The following is a 22,412-nucleotide window of genomic DNA, read 5'->3' as shown; positions in this document are numbered from 1 at the left end:
CGATTCTCTGATAGTTCCAGATGGCTCATATACAGATCCCCACAACTTAGAGAGATTGGCTTCAGTTTTTTAACAACTATGTCAAATTAATTACTGGCAGCTTCAAAGGCTGTTTAAAAGAAAAGGGTTTTCTACTCAATTTTCTTGGTTTGGCATGCGGAATTGCATCATATGCCTGAGACTCTGCTGCTACCCAACAGATTCAGGCACTAAAAGCACATAGACATGTATGTTCATTTCAAGATTTATTTTCCTCAACTTGTTTAGGTCTCATCCCATGGCCTTCTTTCACATCTAAGGAGTCTGTGTCACAAGACATTTAATGAACTGCTCAAAATCACATCAGCAAGTACAAGTCAAGCTTGGATAAGCAGCCGGGGTCTCGTTTCCATGCCGATGCCTCCATAAACCACGTGGTTAACAGTGAGTCACTTTTTTTACACCTTTGGAGTAACAGTATATTCTGGTTTCACAAATCTGAATAAAACTAGGTTAATTAATGGAAAAAATGTAGACGCCTTTTAGTCTTTCAAAATGTTTTTATAAGCATTGCTCATATCCAAGTGTATTATAAATGTATATACCACTCTAGATCATGGACAAAAGTTTCTGATAGATGTTCACAGAGGAAATATTATCCTGATAATGGATTAAGTTTCTGCTCACATTTGTTTACTTTTTTATTATCAAAGTTAGTAAATGTTTTAAATAGCAAAAAAAATTTTTTTAAATTAATTTTTTATTTTTTATAAACGTATATTTTTATCCCCAGGGGTACAGGTCTGTGAATCACCAGGTTTACACACTTCACAGCACTCACCAAAGCACATACCCTCCCCAATGTCCATAATCCCACCCCCTTCTCCCAAATCCCCTCCCCCCAGCAAAAAAATTTTTTTTTAAACATTTATTTGTTTGAGAGAGAGAGAGCTGGGGGTGCGGTAGGCAGGGGAGAGGGAGAGAGAGAATCTCAAGCAGATTCCCTGCTGAGTGCAGAGCCCCATGCAGAGTTCAGTCTCAAGACTGTGAAATCATGACCTAAGCCAAAATCAAGAAAGAGTTGGAGGCTTAACCACCTGAACCACCAAGTGCCCCAATAAATATTCACTTTTATAACTAATTTTGTATGCTTTCTTTTAAAATTGAACTCAAAATCTTATAGGCTTGATAGAGATTGCATTAAATCAGTAAATTCCTTTTGGTAGTATGAAAATTTTAACTATGTAAATTCTTCCAACCCATGAGCGCAGTATATCTTTTCATCTCAATTTCTTTTGTCAGTGTCTCACAGTTTTCCGAATACAGGTCTTTTACCTCCTTGGTTAAGATCATTTCTTTGTATTTTATTCTTTTTGATGTGATTGTGAATAGGATCTTTTTCTTAATTTCTGTTTCTGACTGCTTCTTACTAGTTTATAGAAATACAACAGACCTTTGTATATTAATTTTATATCCTACAACTTTCTGGAATTCACTTACTTTAATCGTTTTGGTAGAGATCATAGGATTTCTATATATAGTATCACGTCATGTACAAATAGTGACAGCTTTTCTTCTTCCTTTCCAGTGTGAGCACCTTTTATTTACTTATTTTTTTATTAGTTGCTCTGGCTAGAACTTCCAATACTGGGTTGAATAAAAGTGGCAAGACAGGTCAACTTTGTCTTATTCCTGATCCTAGAGATAAGCTTTCAGCTTTTCACTGTCAAATACGAAATTAGTTACGTGTTTCTCATATATGGTCCTTATTATGCTGCGGTATCTTCCCTTCATATACATTTTGTTGTGAGTTTTAATCATAAATAGATACTAAATTTTGTTAAATGCTTTTTCTGCATCTAGTGAGATGATCATATGATCCTTACCCTTCATTTTGTTAATGTGGTAGATCACAATGACTGAATTACAGATGTTAGACCATCTTTGCATTTCTGGAATGAATCCCACTTGATCATGGTATATGATCCTTTAATTAATTAATTAATTAATTATATTTTAGTTGTTTTATTTTTAATTTTTAAACTTATTTTTTATTATTTTTATTTTTTATTTTGGTGTATGATCATTTTATTGTATTAAGTTTAATTTGAATTTGTTTTACTAATATTTTGTTGAGGACAATTTCATGATGTATAAAAATACGGAAGCATGATCATGTACACCTGAAACTAACATAATATTGTATGTCCATTATAACTTAGCATAAAGAATTTTAGGCTTGAGTCCTAGTTTAGGTGATATTATTTCACAGAAGAATCCAAAGGGAAGGGAGGTCATGTAGTTGGTAAATGGACAAGCTGGGTTAGGAGCCCCTGGATTCTGACTCAAGTGCACAAGTGCTGAATCAGTGGACTATACTGCATCCCCGGTAGTTCCTCAGGCTGTACCAGCTTCTCAGGATGCAGACTCTGTCTTCTTGATTGGAACTCTATTAAACGTGGTAGATGGCACTTTCTCCTCACTAAATATTAGTCCATCTAAAGAAAGAGCTCAGATCCACAAAAACAAGTATTATGCCGATGTTAGACAAAGCACATGCTGTGGAAAGTTCTCTTCCTTATCAACATAATGGAGATAATGATTATTCCAAGTTCTTGGAGGAATAAATGAGATTCTTCACGTAAATCATATGGCAGTGTATGTGGTACATACAAAGACTCAATAAATGTGACTTAACTTAGCTTTAGGGCAACTAATATAAAAAATTAGAAGGAACTGAAATGTTAAGTAATAATATCATGTCAGGGACATGTGTATAAAACAAACACAAATTATTGAAGCTTATGTAGTAAGACACTATTATCACCTAAAAAGTAAGAACAAGTAAGATGAGTCATTCGCTTCACTTAGCTTTTGGTCATTTTGCAATGGTTAGTCCAAGAATGAAAGTCCTGCTTTGAGCCTACTGTCACTACGTAGGTCATGTATTCTTCTGTTGAAAGCCACGCAGTAGCATTCTATCTCGCTCACGATAGAGGGCAGAGCACACAGGTGGGGATGCAGGAGGCTCCCAGAATGTGCCCTGGACCCAACCTCATTTTCCCTGTTCTTCTCCTTCACTGCCCCAGATACACTGGTCTTGTAGTTCTTCAAACAGGACCTAGAATGCTTTGCCCCTCAGATATCTCCGTGGCTCATTCTCCCTCACATCTTTAAGTTTTGTTTTAATGTCTCTTTCCGGGAAGATTTTTCTAACTATCCTATGGGAAATTGCAAACTTCAGTGTATTCCTAGAATGAAGATCATTTATTTTTGAGCATTCTGTGGTGTGAAATATTGAAGCTGGGTCTCCTTGGGTTTTTCCCAAAATCCTAGGATGGATCACTTCGGGACCTAAGTAATGGGAATAGTGATATCCTCTTAATTTAGAATTAGAGCTGGATGCCCAGAAACTCAGAAACTGAGTTTTATTATTCTGTAAAACATGCTTATGGCCCTATAACTCAATTTCTCATTGAATAGGTCTTCCTGGATATTATTTTTTCCTAAAATTCTGTTTTCTCATGATTATTCCTGACTCCAAGGGGTATCCTTTTACTGAACAAGAGGACACCAAGCTGGGCACAGTTGCTGCCTGTTTTTCCTTTCCTTATGCCCATTTACTAGCCTCCACTGACCAGTGAGTACCTTTATCAATGACATGATCATTAGATTTCCTCTCATTTGCTGTCATACATGCACTTGGATCTTGGCTGATATGTGGATCTTTCAGTTTTGGGTTCACCTTCACACATGTGTCCTTATATGGGTTTGTCCTTAGAACAATTGGTCTTTGTTTTGTTTCTGTTGGGCTGGCAGAAAGGGCTACATAAGATGACGAAAGTTCCCGCCACAAGACCGGAGCTCGGACAGGAGAACAGAGGCCCAAGCAGGAAACTGAGACCCCCGCCCCAGGCTCCAGTGGACCAATGGGACCCCAATGAGCAGGCGAGATATCCGAATAAGGGAAACTTGCCAAAGACCCCTGAGCTCCCCTCGAGACCCCTTAAAAGCCCCTCTTCCCTGCCTTGGGCGCGACTTCCACCACTCTGCTTTCCAGAGTCGCGGAACCTGGCGAGAGGGTGCCCACCTCCTCCCGGGGCAACTTTCTGGGCTCCCCTTCTCCTGAGCCCTGAAACTTCGCCGGAGAGTGTTTTTAGTAAATCTTGCCTTGCACCCACTTCGCCTGGTGTTGTGTTTATCTCGCCGGAAAAACCTGACAGTTTCCATTTCAGAACTGTAGGAATCTTAGTTTCATGAGGGGTCAGATCTGACTTTTGTATCCTGTCTGGTTCTTTTGCCAATTATATATTAACAAAACCCTAATTGTGACTCAGTATCTAATTCTTAATAGAAGCATTTAAGAAGGTAGTCCTGCCTTAAATTCTGCAAATAAAACACCTGCTAGAGCACTATATAGATCACAGATTATTGTATCTTGAATGAAGCAGTCTGTCTGCTAGCATTTAGAGTTGGATTCCAGGGTTTTCTGGGTGAAAATCCAATCAATGGCGAGGTCACTGGTAGAAGGAGAATGAAAATGAAATTGTATGCCTTTGTTTTATGCAGAGCTGTTGTAACTCTGAGATGGGTGCATACTTGGCATGTTTGAAGAACTGAGGAAGAATGAAAAAGAGTAGGAGGAGACAAAATCAGAGAGATAGCAGGGGTTAGACAATCATATTGTTGTGAAGTTCATTACATGACTTTTGATTTCTGTCTGAATGAGATGGAAAGCCACTGGAAGTTTTGTGTAGCATTTATTTACACAGTTTTATTTATACATTTATAAATCTATTTATTAAAGTTATTTTTTACTCTGACTGCTCGGAAAGAGGCTATAGGAAAGCAGCCGTCCACGAGACTGAGGCTCGAGTGTGGTGGCTGAGGTAGGGGCGGTAGCTGTAGGCACTGGGGAGAATATCATATATGTTTTCTATGGAGCTTCTGTTTTTTCTTTTTAACAATGATACTCCCCCTTTTATTTATTTTTTTTTTGTACCTGAGATATTTATTTATTTGTTATTAACATATAATGCATTATTTGTTTCAGGGGTATAAGTCTGTGATCTATGTAGCTTCTAACAGGATTTCCTGATAGATAAGATGCGGATTTTGAGAGAAAAAAGAAGGTAAGCGTTTGGGGCTAAACTTTTTGGTATGAACAGTTGGAGGATACCCTTCGACACAGAAACTGGGAGAATAAGGTGTGTCAAATTCGGGGAAGATTATCGGAATAATTTCCAGTTATGTTAGTTTTCCTTGAGAGAACATAAAGTTACTTATACGAGATTTTATTTTAAAGTCTGAAAATACAGGTCAGATATTTCTAACCCTGCAAACTCATTATATTGTGTACTTTAGCCTAGACTTCCAATTCATACTGCAATATATAAAACCATTAAAATAGCATTAAAAAACACAAAGTGGTTATTGGCAAACATTTTAATGCAAAAATCTGACAATTTTAAACCTCTTCTATTCATATTGTATTCATCTTGGATGATTTAACTGGATGAATTAAAGATAACATAAATTATTCAACTGTAAATGATTTAAAAGCAAAGAGCACATTCATTTTATCTTTTTTTTTTCTTAGAGCCTTTCATTAAAATTCAGCCATTCTGCAATTAATTGTCACAGTTTTCTGGCCAATACATTCATTTCCTATCACATTCAAAGAAAATTATTTGAATTTTAAAAATCTTATTCTACATGTAGTTTATTGAACATTTCAAGTCTTGACAGTTTAATTCTATATTTGTGTTATGAAAGGCAGTTCTTTTCTTTTTACCTGTCTTCCTTCTTTAAGTTAGTTGTAGGTGAAATTGTAACCCTGACTGTTACCTCCTGTTAACTTAAGACAAGAAAATATGTATGAATATCATGAAAAGATTTGACCTGCAAACTTTTCATTTATTGAAAAGGCTGTTTTTGGATTTTACCACATGAATTATTACCAGAATGCTTTAAATATTCATAAGAAGTCTAATTGATGTTATAATGTCGAGCAACACAATCTTCATTTGACCTCTTCCAAAATGACACAATTTTTTTTTTTTTACCAAATTATTTCAACATTCGTGAGATAGAAGTTGATTATGTATGTATTTCATGAAGTGTTATGGAAGTGAACCTTAAGTTTAATACTGTTTTTACATGTCCCTTTCTCCCTTAGGTAATATAATCCATTTTATAGTAAGTATGATAAATATAATCATTTATTGGACATATCTACCAACCCCTGAACCTGGTAGCTACCAACCCCTGAATACTTTAGGCAGCTATTTCCCAAATCCTGTAGGTAAAAATAACAACAGCCACTCTTTTGTAGAGATCTTCTGGGTGCTGGTGCTGGACAACACACCTTCTGCCGTAACCCCACCAGCTTCCACAGTACCCTTCAAAGAAGACGCCCTTGTTATGTCTATTTTGTGAATACAGAAACGGGAGCGAAGAGTTATTAAGTGTGTGGTCCGACATCCCACAATGTAAGTGGTAGGTAGCAGTTTTCCTGGGCAGTGTAACTCCAGAACTGGAATACTGAATCCTAAATACAATGGCATGCTTCTCCAATTCCACTGGCACTTCTGAACTTGCAATACTGAGTCACCGCTCGCTACCTGCCAGGACTGTGTCGTGATGTAACTACAAAACTTGTTACTTTCAGATCTGTGGAAAATATAAAAGAGAACCTTCCTTATCACATCCTTAATTCTATTGCCTTTTCTTCAGGAAGGACTAAAGCTAATGTTTTCCAAGCAGATAAGAATTATAATATGTCCCAATTTTGAGAAATACTTTAGAAAATGCAGTTTGAGTCAGAAGGAAGTTTAAGGAAGTCACTATGGGGCCTCTAAAATACTCTTGGTGCAGTAGAAACTGGCAAACAAGGCAAAAAAAAAAAAAGCTTGAAGAGCAAGTTGTTAATGTGGACGGGTAGCTTCAACACTATATGTGTATCCTGAGTAGGATAATTCTATTTGTAGGCATTTATCCCAAGCAACAAAGATGAGCATAAAGATTAAATCCCATGGATGAAGGTGAAAGTGATTGGGATACCGTGAAAAACCAGGATCTGACATTTCTAAGAACAGGAGTTATTTAAACAATAAAGCAATGTTAGACCTTCTTTAAACATGATGTTTGAGAAGCATATTTATCGATACAGAAATAAGGTCACAATAAACCATTATCAGGAAAACATAAACTATGGAAAATATATATAAACTATGTTCCTCTTTGGGGTTTTAAAATGTATCTTGGTATTGGTAATGCAGATAAAAATTATTTTATTTTTGTGGATTTTTTTTGTTTTTTATTATTTATACAATAAAAAGATAATGACAATAAAACCAAACAGTTATTGTAAGAAAGCCACCATTTCATGTGTGTTCCTTTCCTGAAACATCGTCAGTGCTCAGCTTGTATCATTTTCAAAAGAGGTCCATGATTTACGAATTTGTTAATTATCTTATTGAATGAAGAATAAATTATACCCTTTTGAAAATGACTTTTGAAAAAGAATCTATGCTTGAAATGTGAAATCCATTCGTCCAAAATAACAAACTCTAAGTACTTCCTGTCTGCTTGACACTTTTTTAGTGCTTTGGGAGATTCCCCAAGATGAAGAGTACATGGCCTCAGACCCTATGGAGCTCACAAACAGAAGAAGAAACAAAACACACAACACCCAACCATTATTTTAGACGAAACATAAGGAGTATGTCAATAGTGATTAAAAGTCTTACAGTACCAGGGAGATAGAAAATGTTTTCCAATTATGGAACCAAGGGAAGTAAAACAGAGATGATGGCATTTGATCTTGATGTTGGATTTGGAAAGGACTGGACTTCTATGGAGGAAGTCAAGGAGTTCAGCATTTCCAGAGGGTGAGAGTTACATGAGAAATACTTGGGTGAGAATCGGAGTAAATAACATGTTTTGTTTTATATAGTGAATATTTTTTAAGGATAGTGAAATATAAGCCTGGAAGGAGTGCTAAAATGAAGTCTAAATATTCTGGCAGAAAAAAAAGCTAAGTTGTTTGGACTTTGTCATCTATTGATTAGGGAGCTACCAAAAATTTCTGAATAAAGAAATGACATTACCTATGTTAAGTATAAATATTATTAAGATTAAATATACTTAGGATCAAAGGACTATTAAATCTTATACAGATCAATGGAGCCATAGATTCTGAGTAGTTCAGCATTACATGAAATAAAGAATCTTGGTATCTTAATTGATCTGTACAAAAGTAAAAGAGAAAAATCTTCAGAAAAAAATTTTCATTTCAATTACAGTATGTGGAAAATAATCTGATCTCTTACTAGAGATTTTTTTAAAAGATTCTTAAATTGACTTAAACAATACTCTAAATCTTACCATGAGTATCAGCACAAATACTCATGTTAGCTACAATCATTTGTAGATAATTAAGATCCTTAATTAGGAAAAACATAGCTTTTCTAAAGCAGAACTGCCCAAAGGATATGATAATATGTGCTGATAAAACAGTCTATCAAAACAGGGGTCAAAGTTTTGAGGACCTGGAAAATGTGCATGCATTCAAAATATATTTATTCTATATTTATAAGATACTGAGATCTCTGTTAATTTCCCAAATAAAATAATTCAAGTGACTTCTCCACATACGTCTTTGTGAGTGCATATGCTGCAGTAAACACTTCTGTCTCAAGGAGAACAGCCTCATTGTATAAGTGGTGTTGGACAGTGAAGGAATCACAAAGTAACAAGTGAAAACAATAGATCATCTTGTTCATCTTCTGTTTTCCTGGTCAATATCTCTTGGGTCTCTACCAAAGAAACCATGGGACCTCTTTTTTAGAAAAAAATCAAAACAGATAATTTCTGTTTAATAATGATATAATGACAATGTGTTATAAAATAAGTTCACTTTGTTGTTGTTCCGGGATTAAGAAAATGAAAATAGTCAGTTCTCTATAAAAGTGACCTATTATCTTAGTTAATTCAAGCAGGTCAACATTTAAATTGATTTTCCAGCTGGTTATTAACTGCTCATTTCACAAACAGGTCTCTAATCTGGCCAGCAAGCTCAAAATGGGTACTTCTGGTGAAACAGAGCTTGGATATGACAAATAAAATAAGTAGTTAAATCAAAACAACTTTTGGTGACCCTAACAACAATTTGAATTGCATACCATATTCATAAAGGATGTTTGCATAATCTACTTGTAGGATGGACAAGATTTTATTTAAACATAAATCTTCTTGCAATAAAAATGGATGTTAGACAATTCCATAGCCCTCTCTAAACAAAAACAATTCCCAGGTTATTGTTCTATGCCTTATAACTTTCATTTTTAAATCCTTTAATAATCGTTGTTAATCCATTACAATGAATTCTCTATAGCAATCCTAAATTGTTAAGCATTAAACTACTACTATTTTTGAAAAGCATCAGGGAGAAGGCTATGGCACACTACGGGTGCAAATGTGCAAATAGTGCAGCTGCTGTGTGAAATAATTTGGCAATTCCTTGGAAGGTTAAACCTAATTATCACACACCTCAGTACTTTTACTCCATATCAAAGTATACACTTGAAATAATTGAAAATAGGGACTCAAACAGACACTTGTATACCATGTTCATCACACATTAGCCTCAAAGGTCAAAAGGTGTAAACAATCCAATTGTTCATCAAATGAATAGATAAACACAATGTAGCATCCATGTACAGACAGAATAGTATTCAGCTGTACTAGAGCAATGAAGCTGTGATATATGTTACAAGATGGATGAACCTTTGATAACACTATGACAAGTGAAATAACCCAGACACAAACGGGCAAATATTACATGATTCCACTTATGAGAAAAATCTAGACTATGTAGGCAAGTTCTGAGAGCACAAAGCAGATTAGAGTTTTTTAGTGGGGAGTTATTGTTAATTGATAGTTTCTGTTTAGGGTGATCGGAATGTTTTTGAAATAGAAAATGGTGATGGCTGCACAATTTTGTGAATGTAATTAATGCCACTGATTGTACACCTAACAATGGCTAAAATAGACAATTTTATGTTACACAGTTTACATTTATGTACAAATGCATCAGTGGAAACTATGTGCAATAAATAATTAGTATGAGTCCCTGCACTATATTTTTATTTTTGGATCCTAGAGTGCACTTTTAAAAAAATCAGTAGAACCATAGAGTTGGTTCATACGTACTCTCCTGCAGGCTAATCCTGCAAATCCCTCTCTGCTATGTTGATGTGTTGCTGGTTGCCCCTCTTACCAATCTTTCCATCTCCTCAAGGTATTTTTTCCCTCTCTAGTGCATCGATCCTCATTGCATTTAATTCTAACCACTTCTATTTGAACAGGACATGTTAAATTGTTAGCCAATAATAAGTGGTAATTATTGAAGATGCCTTTGGACTTAATGAACACTCTCCTTATTATCTCTATTACGGATGACGAAGAGGGGAAGGGGTAGACAGCTGCAAGACAGACGTCGAGTGCCAGGTCCAGACTCCACAGTGTTACAGTGTACACGGTGACGAGGGACGAGGGAGGGACAGATGTTGGGCACAGCAAAGATGGCGCTGGCCTGCCTTCTCTTCCAGCTAGAAAAGGCGCCACCGTGGCAGTATTGGCGCCAACGTGGCGGTTTCGGTTCCGCATATCTCTGATATTTCCTCCTCTCGCCCAACACACCCTACTCAGTTACTGACTACGTAACCAAACCCCATAGGCTCTCTCCCTGCTGACCTCATTTCCCATCCCCTACCCAATATAAGCTGCAACCCCGCTCAGTAAAGTGAGATCCTGCTTCGACAGATCCCCCGAGCCTGGTGTCGTCCGTTGGTGCGTCCGGGTTTGCGACACTCGCCATCCCGCTCAGCCCCGGGAAGGGGCCTCCGGCTAGTCCGGTCGCCTCCACCCCTCCGAGGGAACCCCAACAGACAGAGGTCATAATGACTATGAGGCTCCTGGCTTACATATTTGCATGAAATGGTAAATTCTCGAAAATTAACTTTGATCTGGGTCATAGGTTTGCATGTATGTGTGGAGGAGGTAAATTTGGATTTGGATTTTTAAGTTTCTGGTGTTTTTAATGCAATTTGGTGGGGGGACACTTGGGTGGCTCCGTTGTTAAGCGTTTGCCTTTGGCTTAGGTCAGGATCCCAGGGTCCTAGGACAGAGACCCACATCGGGCTCCCTGCTCGGTTAGGAGGCCTCCATCTGCCACTTCCCCTGCTTGTGCTCCCTCCCTCTGTCAAATAAATAAATAAGACCTTCTTAAAAAGAGAAATTTTGAGATATATCTAATGACCATGTTGTGTGGGCAATTATGTTTCCAAGTCCGAAACTCAAAGAATTTTGTACTAGAGACATAAATAAAAAGCCATTAGCATATAGATCACAAAGTCATCAGTATAGATGATACGGCTTAGGGGGAAATTTTAGAATAAGACATGGAGGTGAAACCAAAAAAGGAGAGGAAAGAACAGTAGAGAGTCGCCGTCTTCCACTGAAGATCTTTAATATTTAATGTCTGGATGATGAGGATGAGCCAGCCGAAGAGGCAGAGAAGTTGCTACTGGTGCTGTAAAAGGAAAGCTGGCCTGGAAACCCATGAAACTGAAGGAACAGAGGGTTTTCAAAGACTAAGAGGTCGGTGGAGTCACCTCCGTGTAAGCCCTCAAACTGAGACTGAAAGATGTGCTCTGTAGTTCATAACCCACACATCACGGGTAACTCTACAGAGAGCTGTTTATGTGGCACGACACGGTAGAAAGCCAAGTTGAAGTAGGTTGAACGTGACTAGGGAGGGAAGTAACTGAGTTAGAGAGTATCAACACTATTGAACAAGGAGAGCCAAGGAGGACTGGTACCTAGAGGTGGAAGGAGACATTGGTGGTTGTTTTTAACCCGTGTCTTTCATCTTTAGAATACAAATCTAACTATACCTTTTTTTAAAAAATTTTTTTTATTTTTTATAAACATATATTTTTATCCCCAGGGATACAGGTCTGTGAATCGCCAGGTTTATACACTCTAACTATACCTTTTTATTTACAGACTTAATGATTTACTTGAGAGAGAGAGAGAACGCACGCAGGGAGAGGGAGGAGAGAGAATCTTAAGCAGACTCCCCAATGAGTATGGAGCCTGACGTGGGGTTCGTTCTAGACTCCGAGATCATGACCTGGGCCGAAATCAAGATTCAGATGATTAACCAACTGAGCCACACAGGTGTCCCCCAAATCTATCTATGCTTATATTTTCTTTTCTGTCGAAACAATAAATCTCTCCTTCCTTTCAAGGCTAAACACTTGCCTAGCTCTTCTACCTATTCCAGGACATATAGCATCTATTAAGTATTTACTACATGCTAATTTATCACAAACAAAAAATTTTAAGATTTGTTGCAATTCTTGTACATCATTTTGTATTCATTTTTCATTCATTGAGAAATTATTCTTTTCTTCTTTTTTTGAGAACTTACTTCTTTTCTATCTAACACAGCTGAATCATTTTTTTTAAAGATGTTTTGTCTATTATTCCATTTACAAATGGCTTTTCTTGGGTAATAACTGTAGATACATATTTCAGAATTTCATGTGTTTAGGTTTCACTAATGCTAAAAGTTGTACAAAAATACTTAAAATTAATATTACCATCTATTAAAGATATTTGTTGATTTCAAAATGTTTAGATTCATGTACTGTTGAAAGAAATATCAGAACTACAGCAAATGTTAGAAAGATTATTTCAGTTGTATTCTTGTTTCTACTAGTATTGTTAATAATGAAAAGATTAATCATTGGGTAGTTTCAATAGACAAGTCCTCATCTTGCTATTTTTCAGGTAAATTACAATGTTCTATAGAAAAGATGACTTTTTAAATACATTTTTAATGTCTTAGTTACCACATATCATATACTAACATGAAACAAGAAACAAGAAAACTAATTTATATGAATTAATACTAGTCTTATGATTATGAAAAGTAAACTTCATGAAAAAAATGTTATAAAACATTTTTTTGGATATCTCTTCATTAAGAAATTTCTTTTCTCTTAACAGAAATGATATAAAACAAATATGGCATTTAACCATTTAACATTAAGTCAATTCTAATAAGCTATTTAGATTGTTTTGAATACATATGGTGGTAAACATAATTAACACCTCGAAGAATAGTAGAATAAAATGAAAGACATTTTTCAATATATAGTGAACTTATAAAATTAACATAATACAAGTTCTGAAATAGTGATTTTAATATGGGCAGTTGCTCAAAAGTAAGTGACGTGATGAGTAGCTAACAGTCGCTGAGTACTTAGGTTTCACTAGATACTTTATCTCATTGCTTATCTACAGCTTCTTAATGAGGTACTATTATTACTCCTGCACACTGACAGCAACTGAAGCTTGGAGAAGTGGACATCACTGATAAGAAGTAGAGGAGACATCTGGACTCAGATCGGACTTCACAGCTTGGCTGTTATCCGCAGTGCTTTAGTAACATGCACAACCAAAGCTGATAGAGGGTTTCTTCTTAGAATTACTCTTTTTCCTGAGAACAATAAAGAATTAGGAAAGTGTGTGTGTGTGTGTGTGTGTGTGTGTGTGTGTGTGTGTATTACAGCCCTTAATCGATGCTAAGTTTGGGGATATTTTTCATTAAAAAGCAAAAACCATAAAATCAAATGTCAAACTAACAGCTCAAACTGTGGAGAACATGAATATAGTTCTTAGTCCAAAAGAGATATATCAAGTTATGTGAAAATAAAATTCACATACAGTTACCTATTTTTATAGAAGATAATTTTACATTATCATGTGGTACTTAATCTTGAATTTTGAAAATACATTTGGAGTAAATAAAATGAAAATTAAAAAGATATTGATACATATAAGCTTAATTTAATAATTATGATTAATAAGGGACAGCACAAGCTTGCTGATAGAAGTCTGAATGTTATTCCGTAAGCAAAATGAAGGTAAACAGATGAATCAATTCAAAGCATATACAGTGAAGTTACTATATGTTATGAAAAGAATATTTTAAGTTGCTATCATTAGTTATTGGGTATAACCATAAAGCAAACAATTTAGTAATTTTTGTTGTTGATGTGAACGTTGTGAACAGACTGACAAAAGGGCTGCATTATTTTATTCAAAGAGTAACAACCTATGTCTAAGAAGGTGTTCCTTGAGAGCTGACACGCATCTGTAGGAGACTCATCTTTTAGAAATATTTTGATATAAGTTAACATTATGGCCAGTACTGTGAAGTAAGAAACGAAGGTATCAGTTCTCAAATAAAGATCAGAATTCTAAAAAATGTTAAATTTCACTGCAGCACGCTATTTACGATTGCTGATAAAAATCTGTAAAACTTTTAAGCAAGAGATCAAACATTTATTGCTCAAGAAACATTCAGAACAATAACATTTTATATATGTAGTTATTTTATTGAAAAAATAAGTATTTCTTTTTCTTACTTTGATCACTATCTAACAGCTCCATTTTAGTAAGTGCTGCTATATATATTCCCAATAGATGGTTTGTGGTTAAAAAGAGTCATTCTTGGGGCACCTGGGTAGCTCAGTTATTAGGTGGTTGCTTTCGGCTTGGGTCAGGATCCCAGGGTTCTGGGATGGAGCCCCACAACGGGGCTCCCTGCTCAGTGGGGGACCTGTTTTTCCCCCTCCCGCCCCCCAACTTGTGGTCCCTCTCTAGCTGTGTCTCTGTCAAATAAATAAGATCTTAAAAAAAAAAAGTCATTCTTTTTCTTAGCTCTGATATTTGTGATTATTTTAACCAACTATTTTTTATAACAAATGAGTCTTTAAAATATAATTACCAATAGATGGGGGCTATCAGAGAACAGCTATAATCGAAGTTGACACAAAGATTATTTGTTTCAGAAATCTTACATAATCTCTCCAAGTTATGGAAAGCTACATTTAAAGATATTTTCATGAACTATAGATGATGTGGAATATGTTTCCGAGAACTATAATCAACTCAATGATAAGCAGATTTAAAAATATCTAACATCAAATTGGTATATACTTACATATAGTTGCCATAAGAAAAAGAAAAATATTGGTAATAGGTTAACTACTAAGTAGAACGACAGACACTTGAAGTGGAGGGGAGTGGCATTTTTTTGAAAAGAAAGCTAGGGATCCAAATACAATATCAGGAAAGAAAAAATGAGTTAAAAGTGTATAAGTAAGTGGAAGGTTCTTCCATAAAGTTGACAGCATTAAACTAATCTACTAGAGAATAATTTGCTCTTATGCCTTTATGACTTACATCCAAAAGACTAAGAATCTTTTCAATCTCAACAATGTTCTAGTCAAAATGGAGGGTGTGTACCCAGAACTTTAGACTAGAGCTCACTTCATAATAGAAGAATGTGCCAGCAGATGCCTTGGAGCCTCCTGAGGTGACCACCTCAAGTGACTACTAGTTTTTTGAGCAAGTTCTCTGAGAATCCTGTGTCTAATGGGCCATCGCTTTGTGGTGAAAATTTCAGGAATGACAGAACTATTCCACTAGGATAGCTCTAAGAGAATCCGTTTCAACACAGAAAACTGTGTTGTGTTTAAGGGCCATACGCAGGCTGCGGTGAAGGAGAAGACCTTTCCTCTCGCCAGCTCCGAGGAGCCCTCAGCATGTGTCCCATAATGCCTCCACATGACGGGATGCTCGGTAAACAGTGAAAGAGACTTGCTGAGTTTAATTATGTAAGTTGTTTCCGGAACTGAGAGCTTATTCAGCACAACTAAATATGAAGGCTGTTTTCTCCTTTTAAAAAATTATAACAATTTATGCCTGAAAAAGATAAATTCTCTGAAGACAGTTTTCTTTATACAGCAGATCTGAAATGTTTATAAAGGCAGTCTGATCTAGACCCGCGTTGTTCAGATATGGAAATCCTTCATGTTTATTTCCCTTTCTGCTTCCCATACAGTTTTATAACTCTTTCTCCTGGTGACTATTCTCAGAAAATAATTCAAATATGTCTTTAAAAAATACCATTTTTGTTGCTATATATTTTAACACAATTATTTAGGGAATATGTGATAATATAACTTCTAAATTGGCAAGAATGTCTACATGCTACTCCCAGACTTATTAAATAGGTTCCCTATTTTTAACTGTCGTATCTCTCTGGTCTTTGGTTCTAGAGCAGAGGTCAGCAATTTTTTTTTTTTTTTTTCTGTAAGGTGCCAGATAATAAATACTTTAGAACCACGGACTACAAAGCAAAATCAAAAACATTATATAGATACTAATATGACAAGACAGAAACCAAATTTCCACAATTTTTTATTGATGACTTCAAAATGTAATAAAAATTGAGTACAGTTTTGTGTAATACAGATCTACTCTTGAGAAAATGTAATTGTTTGGGAGGAATTGCTTAATTGTGGTCCAAACTGAGTGATCCCTACCATCAAAATGAATTTGTAATGTGATTTCATATATTAACTTTTTGAATATATTTTTTTCACCCAGGTATGTGATACTGAATGCTGGCATAAACGCATGAACACACGGTTTTAATTGAATATATTTATCTCTCAGAAGGAATTTACAGAATTCTATTAGATCATCTTGATATTTGCCTTTTAGCTTGTCTTTAAATTGTAGATTAATAACTTCCAGTTGAAGGTTAGGTGGAAACTCTTCAATTGCAAAGTAAAATGCATTTTGAAAAATGCGAATTTCCCTTGCCCTTGTATCGAGGCTTGAAAAGTGCTGTGGGACTATAGTTTGAGCTCTGAAAATATATCTGCTACAAATTTCTGTGAAAATGGGAGATCTCACTTCTTGATTTAACTTTGTAGCAAGAGTGGCTACAGCAGCTTGACATTACTTGTGATTCAAACAACATCAGCGTTCTCAAAATTACTTTGTAGCAGAGTGAGTGTAATACATGGACGCTGTTTGCTTGCAATTTTAGATTGAATTTATTAAGAAATTTTATCAAATCTGCAGCAAATATGTATTTCTGAAGCCAACTTGACATAAATCACCGTGGCTGAAGGTTAAACTTGGCCATGAGGCTGTACATTTCAGACCCCTGCTCTAAAGGCTACCAAAGGCAACGGTTTGCATTGTTCTACTATAAATATTTATTGTTTTTTATTTGTCTTGGGCAAGATGTAGAGAACCCTTATAGTGGCCATTCTTTCACGAATTTCTTGAACAATCATTTGCTGAGGGCTCACCATGTTATTTGAAGTCTACTAGGTGTCAGGGAACTAAAAACAGCTGCATTGGAGCCACGGGAGCCACATTCCCATATAATACAGTACATGTGGAAAAGAAATATGCAAGTGTACTATAGGAGCAAAGTGAAGAAAGCCAATTAATTGTGATTTATCCAATTTATCAGACTGTACTTTGAATCAGATGGGAAAGGGGAAGATATCAGGTCCTAGTCATAAAGCATCTGTAGTAATTTCCTAACGAGAGAAGTCAAGAAAGGGAACCCCAGGCAAAGAGACCACTTTGTATACAGAGGGCTGGAGGCACGAGAAGATGCCAGAACCATGAGGGCCAGTGGAAGCCGAGTGGAAGGAGAGGAAGAGAGCAGGGTAGACGTGGCTGGAGAGGCCAGAGAGGTCGCTGAGGTGGCCTAGGGAGCCAGAGCTCACAAGCTTCGATACGCACACAAATCACCTGGACAACTGGACAAGTGCGATGTCCCATCCAGTTGCTGGGGCTTCCGCTCTGCATTTCTAACAAGATCCCAGGCGGCGGTGATACGGCGGCTGGAGGAGGACCACGCGTGAACAGCAAGACTCCAGGCGACGCTAAGGTTTGAGCCCTCCCCCCTCTGCTGTGGATCCTTTGCTCGGGGAAGTGACACAATCAAACTCTGGCATTTCAAAGACAAAGCGGTAGCTAGAAGGGGTATGGACACATGTAGGAGGAGAAGCTTGTTCAGGAGAAGAATCCTGAGAGCCCACGGTAAGATGTGATAATGATGACACACACTGTAAAAACAGTCAACAGGTAAATATGCAAAATATGTGGAATGGCTTGATAAAAATAGTGAAGTAGCAATCGCAGTGTTCCCTGAAAAATAGTCATCCGGCAGCCATAATAAAATCTGGCCTGACTCCATCCCAACCCCTCTATTCTCCAGTGGAAAAGCAAAAGCAGAAGTTCATTCCCTCAGCACTAAAAAAGAGTACTTAGTAACAGGACTCATTCCAACAGGATATATACAAGAGAAATATTTTGGCATATAATAGCTAACCTCCACTCTGCTAAAAGTGATGTCAGAGGAACTTAGACTCTGCCAAAGTGGGAGTTTTATTTTAAGGTTTCAGAAAAAAAATTCAGATGGTAAATTACGTGGATCTTCTTAAGAATGGGACAGGCATTTCTCCTTTTGGAGTGTCTTAGTTCTGCCAAAGAACCGTGTGGTTTTTAGTGTCCTTTTAAATCCAGCGTGTGTACTTCACTGTGTGACTTCTGGTCGCGACCAACCGGCAGTGAGAGCCTGTTTGTGAAACTGACTGTGTGCATCTGCTTGGTCTGAAGACTAATTTAGTGCAGAATAATGAGGTCAGAAGATTAACCTTACGGAATGAATATGCATATAAATGCTACATATAAATAAACATATCCTTTATTTTATATACATTTTAAAAGAATACTAACAGGTATTAGTAAATAGAGCTATATGCTTGCCTTACTGAATGTGATTTAATCATTTACAAACGGCAAAAATGTAACGTGAAGGGTATAAGAATCAGATTGGAATTGGAATCCAGAAATGAACTTAAGGAATGCATCTGATTTTAAGATGTTTATGTGATAACAAGGCACATGGATCGAGCTCTGAGCTTTAGAGCAGCAATGCAGTAGATAAAGCTATTTAACTATTTTTCTATGTGAATGTCAAAACAACTTCTCCTTTACACCAAATGGAAGAAAAGTGAATAAGGTACCTTGTAGCTTCACAGTAAAATTATTTTAAAGGAGAAAATGACTTTTCATCCCTTGGCAAGTTGCGTAGCTCATTCTTGATGTGCTAATGGCCGTGGCCACATAGCACTTCTGAAGTAGAGATTTGTCCGTTTGTGTTTACTGAGGCAACATCTGTGACATTTGGCAGGACTTTATTTCACATTTAGTTATCCTATGCTGAACTTCAGACAGGATGAGTTAATCTGATTTTCTCTTACTTGTTTTGATAAATAAATTAACATTTTTTTTTCTAGAGTCAAAAACCGAGGTGATTTCTCCAGGTTACAAAACACTTACATGGAGTGACTCATGGGAAGTCAACAGCACTTATTAAATCTTTGAGTTTAGAAACATGACCTACTGTGTGCGTACAGAATTGGTGTCCCAGTGTAGTCTGTAGTGACAGGAGAACATGCGGTAAATCCACATGACCATTACTAGGACGACAACCAGGAGACATACATATATGCTGTTAGAAACTGGTAGTTTCAAATTGACCTTTCTCCTGTGGCACTGATTTTCTACTACATTACTACAAGGGAATCTTTAATGAAAGGTTTCCAAATCTCTATCAACTGCTGTTCCCAACTAAATCTTCTCCTAAAATCAATATTCTTGTTTATAAACTAGCTCTCTGAGTTATTACAAATCATGATGATGTTTTGAACAAGCTAATGGTCAAAAGAATGTTAATCGATTTTCCTGCTTGGGAAAAAACGGTGCGGATAGCTGCCTTTTATTCAACACTGAGTCGGTTCATTTGTAGACTGATTTAATTTTGATTCAGGAGGAATATGAGAAGTAAGAAAATGTTTGAATTTTCGACTCACTCCTTTCTGTTGTGACATTTTGTTCTTTCCTTCCATCATCTCCAGGAGTTTGCCGACTGGCACTGACAGGAGTGTAAAACTACTGCAAATTGTTACTCCAGCGGCACCTGCCTGCCAGCATCTGATCAGCGGCGCCTCTCGTGCACCTTTCACTCTTTCCTCACTGACGTCAGAGCCCACGGGGCCGCTGGGCACTGCCTCTGACCCTGCGGCATGGAGTGGGATCACCCGACTCCCCCCACTTTAAGACAAACATGCATGAACGCCATCATCATGAAAATGAACGTCTAGTCTGCAGATCGGAGGGCTTGTGGAGCACCGTAGGGGCAAGCACTCATACTCTTCTCTCTCTGTGGCTTCATTTGCACTGATTTATCCATCTCTCCATCTCAGCAGTTATCAACTGCATCCCCTGTCCCTAACCTGAGAATGCAGAGAAGCTTTCCCTATTGAAGACATTCTAATGGGGCTCTGCGGGTCACCTGACAAAAGCTGGCAGAAGTGATAGATGCTGTGTTCTTCCTTCTGTGGAGTTGGATGCTTTCCACCGTCGCTGGGTCAAATTAGGACTCCTGAGAATAATATCTGGATCCCCTACATAGTTCTGAAATGCCATGATCTTCTGAATGGATAAGATCAGCAAGTATTTCAAATTTATGTAGTCAACCTCGGAGAACTAGACTGAACACATAAAGCTTTTCAGATGACAGAAAGCATGAATAAGCAGGTAGAAAATGGGTTTCTTGGCTGACATATGGCAAATGAAGTTTAAACACGTAAGGACAGGAGAGTAATTCATATTGATTGTAAAACTAAAAGGAAACACAAATATATTCTTCCAGTATTTCAAATTTTGTCATCACAAGTCATGGGTGCCTTCTTATTCCCCCTAACCCATCCTCTGCACAACATGCACATCCCTTCTGAAGACTAGATATTAGTCACTCTAACACCATTTTGTTTCTTGCAGAGTAGTTACCCCTCAGGTTTTTTAAATCCATAATATACCCAGGATTAAGTCTTTCCCATTAGTTGGTAGGATCTTCTATTCTCTCAAAAGCTGTTATGACCAAACTTCTCACAGAAGAGGCACTAATTAATTAGGAAAACATACCGTGAAAGAGCCATTCCTGTTTATTGTCCCAAACATCACCTTATGAAATTATACACTACAGAAATATATTTTTTAAGTTTTCTCGTTTGGAAGGGAACTTGTTTAGAAACTAGTGTGTCTCTAGGGTATGAGAAATTACCTTCTTTGTCTTAGTTCTAACTGAATATTATCTTTAAGTAGAAGTCAGGTCTTAAAATATATGCAGTAGAGAGGAGATGAATGAGTAAAACAGATAAAACTGTTATTCAGGTATTATATAAAGAAAGTCCACTTACGCAATAAGAAGAAAAATCATTCACCACAACTTCAACTCAAAAAGTATACCTTGTAATTTTTAAAAAAATAAATGTTATAGAATTATAAATGTTCTTGTATTATAACCAGTATTATACTGTATTGACTGTTTCACTTAGACATCGTTCTAAAGGGTTAATTGTTAAATTCACCAAGAATATCCTTATACTTGCAGTATGCCGTGAATTAAGTTCAGACAAAAATAAAATATTTTAGAGAAAGTTTAATAAATTTTTTTGTTTTAGAAAATACCAATAAACATAGACATACCTACCAAAAATCCAAGTGGAAAAGGAAAAATTCAGTCTATTATTCAGATATTTGAGAAAGAAGCAAACACAAAAGGTAAGGTATTTGTGGAGCACTTTCTGAAACATTTTTATCTTCATTCATTACGGCTAGTTGGATACTGCTTTATGCATAAAATAAGTTCTTAATATGCTGTGCTAATTAATTAGGCAATGGGGGAAAAAGTACAATATGAATAATTTACCATTTCTCTTCTATGGAAATGTTCTCATTGTGAATACATCTGCCAAGTCTATATGACAGGTTGGGTAACAGAGAAAATCCTATAAATTATTCAAGTATCTCAAATACATTCAATTATTAGTATGATGATACTATATGATATAGTTCAGAAAAAAAATCAGCAGGATTTGTATGAGAACAAAGGTGACAACTAAAACTGCCAGGCCGGTCTCCCTTCACAGCCTGATGCAGTCCAGATCCTGCCATGCTAAATGCATCTGAGATAAAGGAAAAGATACACTTGCAACTGGAAGGAAGGGAAACTAATTACCACTTATTCGATTATTTGGTGTTTCCTAGGACCTTGGTATCTACTCTTCAGTTATATTAAGGAAACTGAGGCTCGGAGAGGCTGTGTAAATTCTCCAGGGTCGTAAGAACCACGTTAGTTGGACTAATATGTGCCCTCCTCCATTATGGGGGGCCGTCTCCCAACTACACAGAAGCACTCGCTTTGGCTGCTCTAAAAGAATGCCTCCTCCGGGCGCCTGGGTGCCTCAGTGGGTTAAGCGACTGCCTTCGGCTCAGGTCATGGTCCCAGAGTCCTGGGATCAAGTCCCACATTGGGCTCCAGCTCCATGGGGAGTCTGCTTCACCCTCTGACCTCCCCTCTCATGCTCTCTCTCACTTTGTCTCTCTCTCTCTGTCTCTCTCAAAATAAA

At 36.8% G+C, this 22,412-nt stretch overlaps 1 protein-coding gene and 1 long non-coding RNA gene across 2 annotated transcripts in view; one reads left to right on the top strand and one right to left on the bottom strand.

Moving 5' to 3' along the window:
- Nucleotides 1-22,412, bottom strand: part of TMEFF2 (transmembrane protein with EGF like and two follistatin like domains 2) — a 227,958-nt gene that overhangs the window by 141,547 nt on the left and 63,999 nt on the right. The window lies entirely within an intron of this gene.
- Nucleotides 10,793-21,599, top strand: LOC131827644 (uncharacterized). Its single transcript, XR_009352099.1, has 3 exons — nt 10,793-10,983; nt 16,513-17,821; nt 19,857-21,599. It is a non-coding gene; the product is annotated as an uncharacterized LOC131827644 (long non-coding RNA).

The sequence above is a fragment of the Mustela lutreola genome, chromosome 3 (assembly GCF_030435805.1).
Source record: "Mustela lutreola isolate mMusLut2 chromosome 3, mMusLut2.pri, whole genome shotgun sequence".
In the NCBI taxonomy this organism is placed as follows: Eukaryota; Metazoa; Chordata; class Mammalia; order Carnivora; family Mustelidae; genus Mustela; species Mustela lutreola.
Note: the sequence above shows the minus strand (reverse complement) of the source record. Positions and strands in the feature narration are given on the sequence as shown.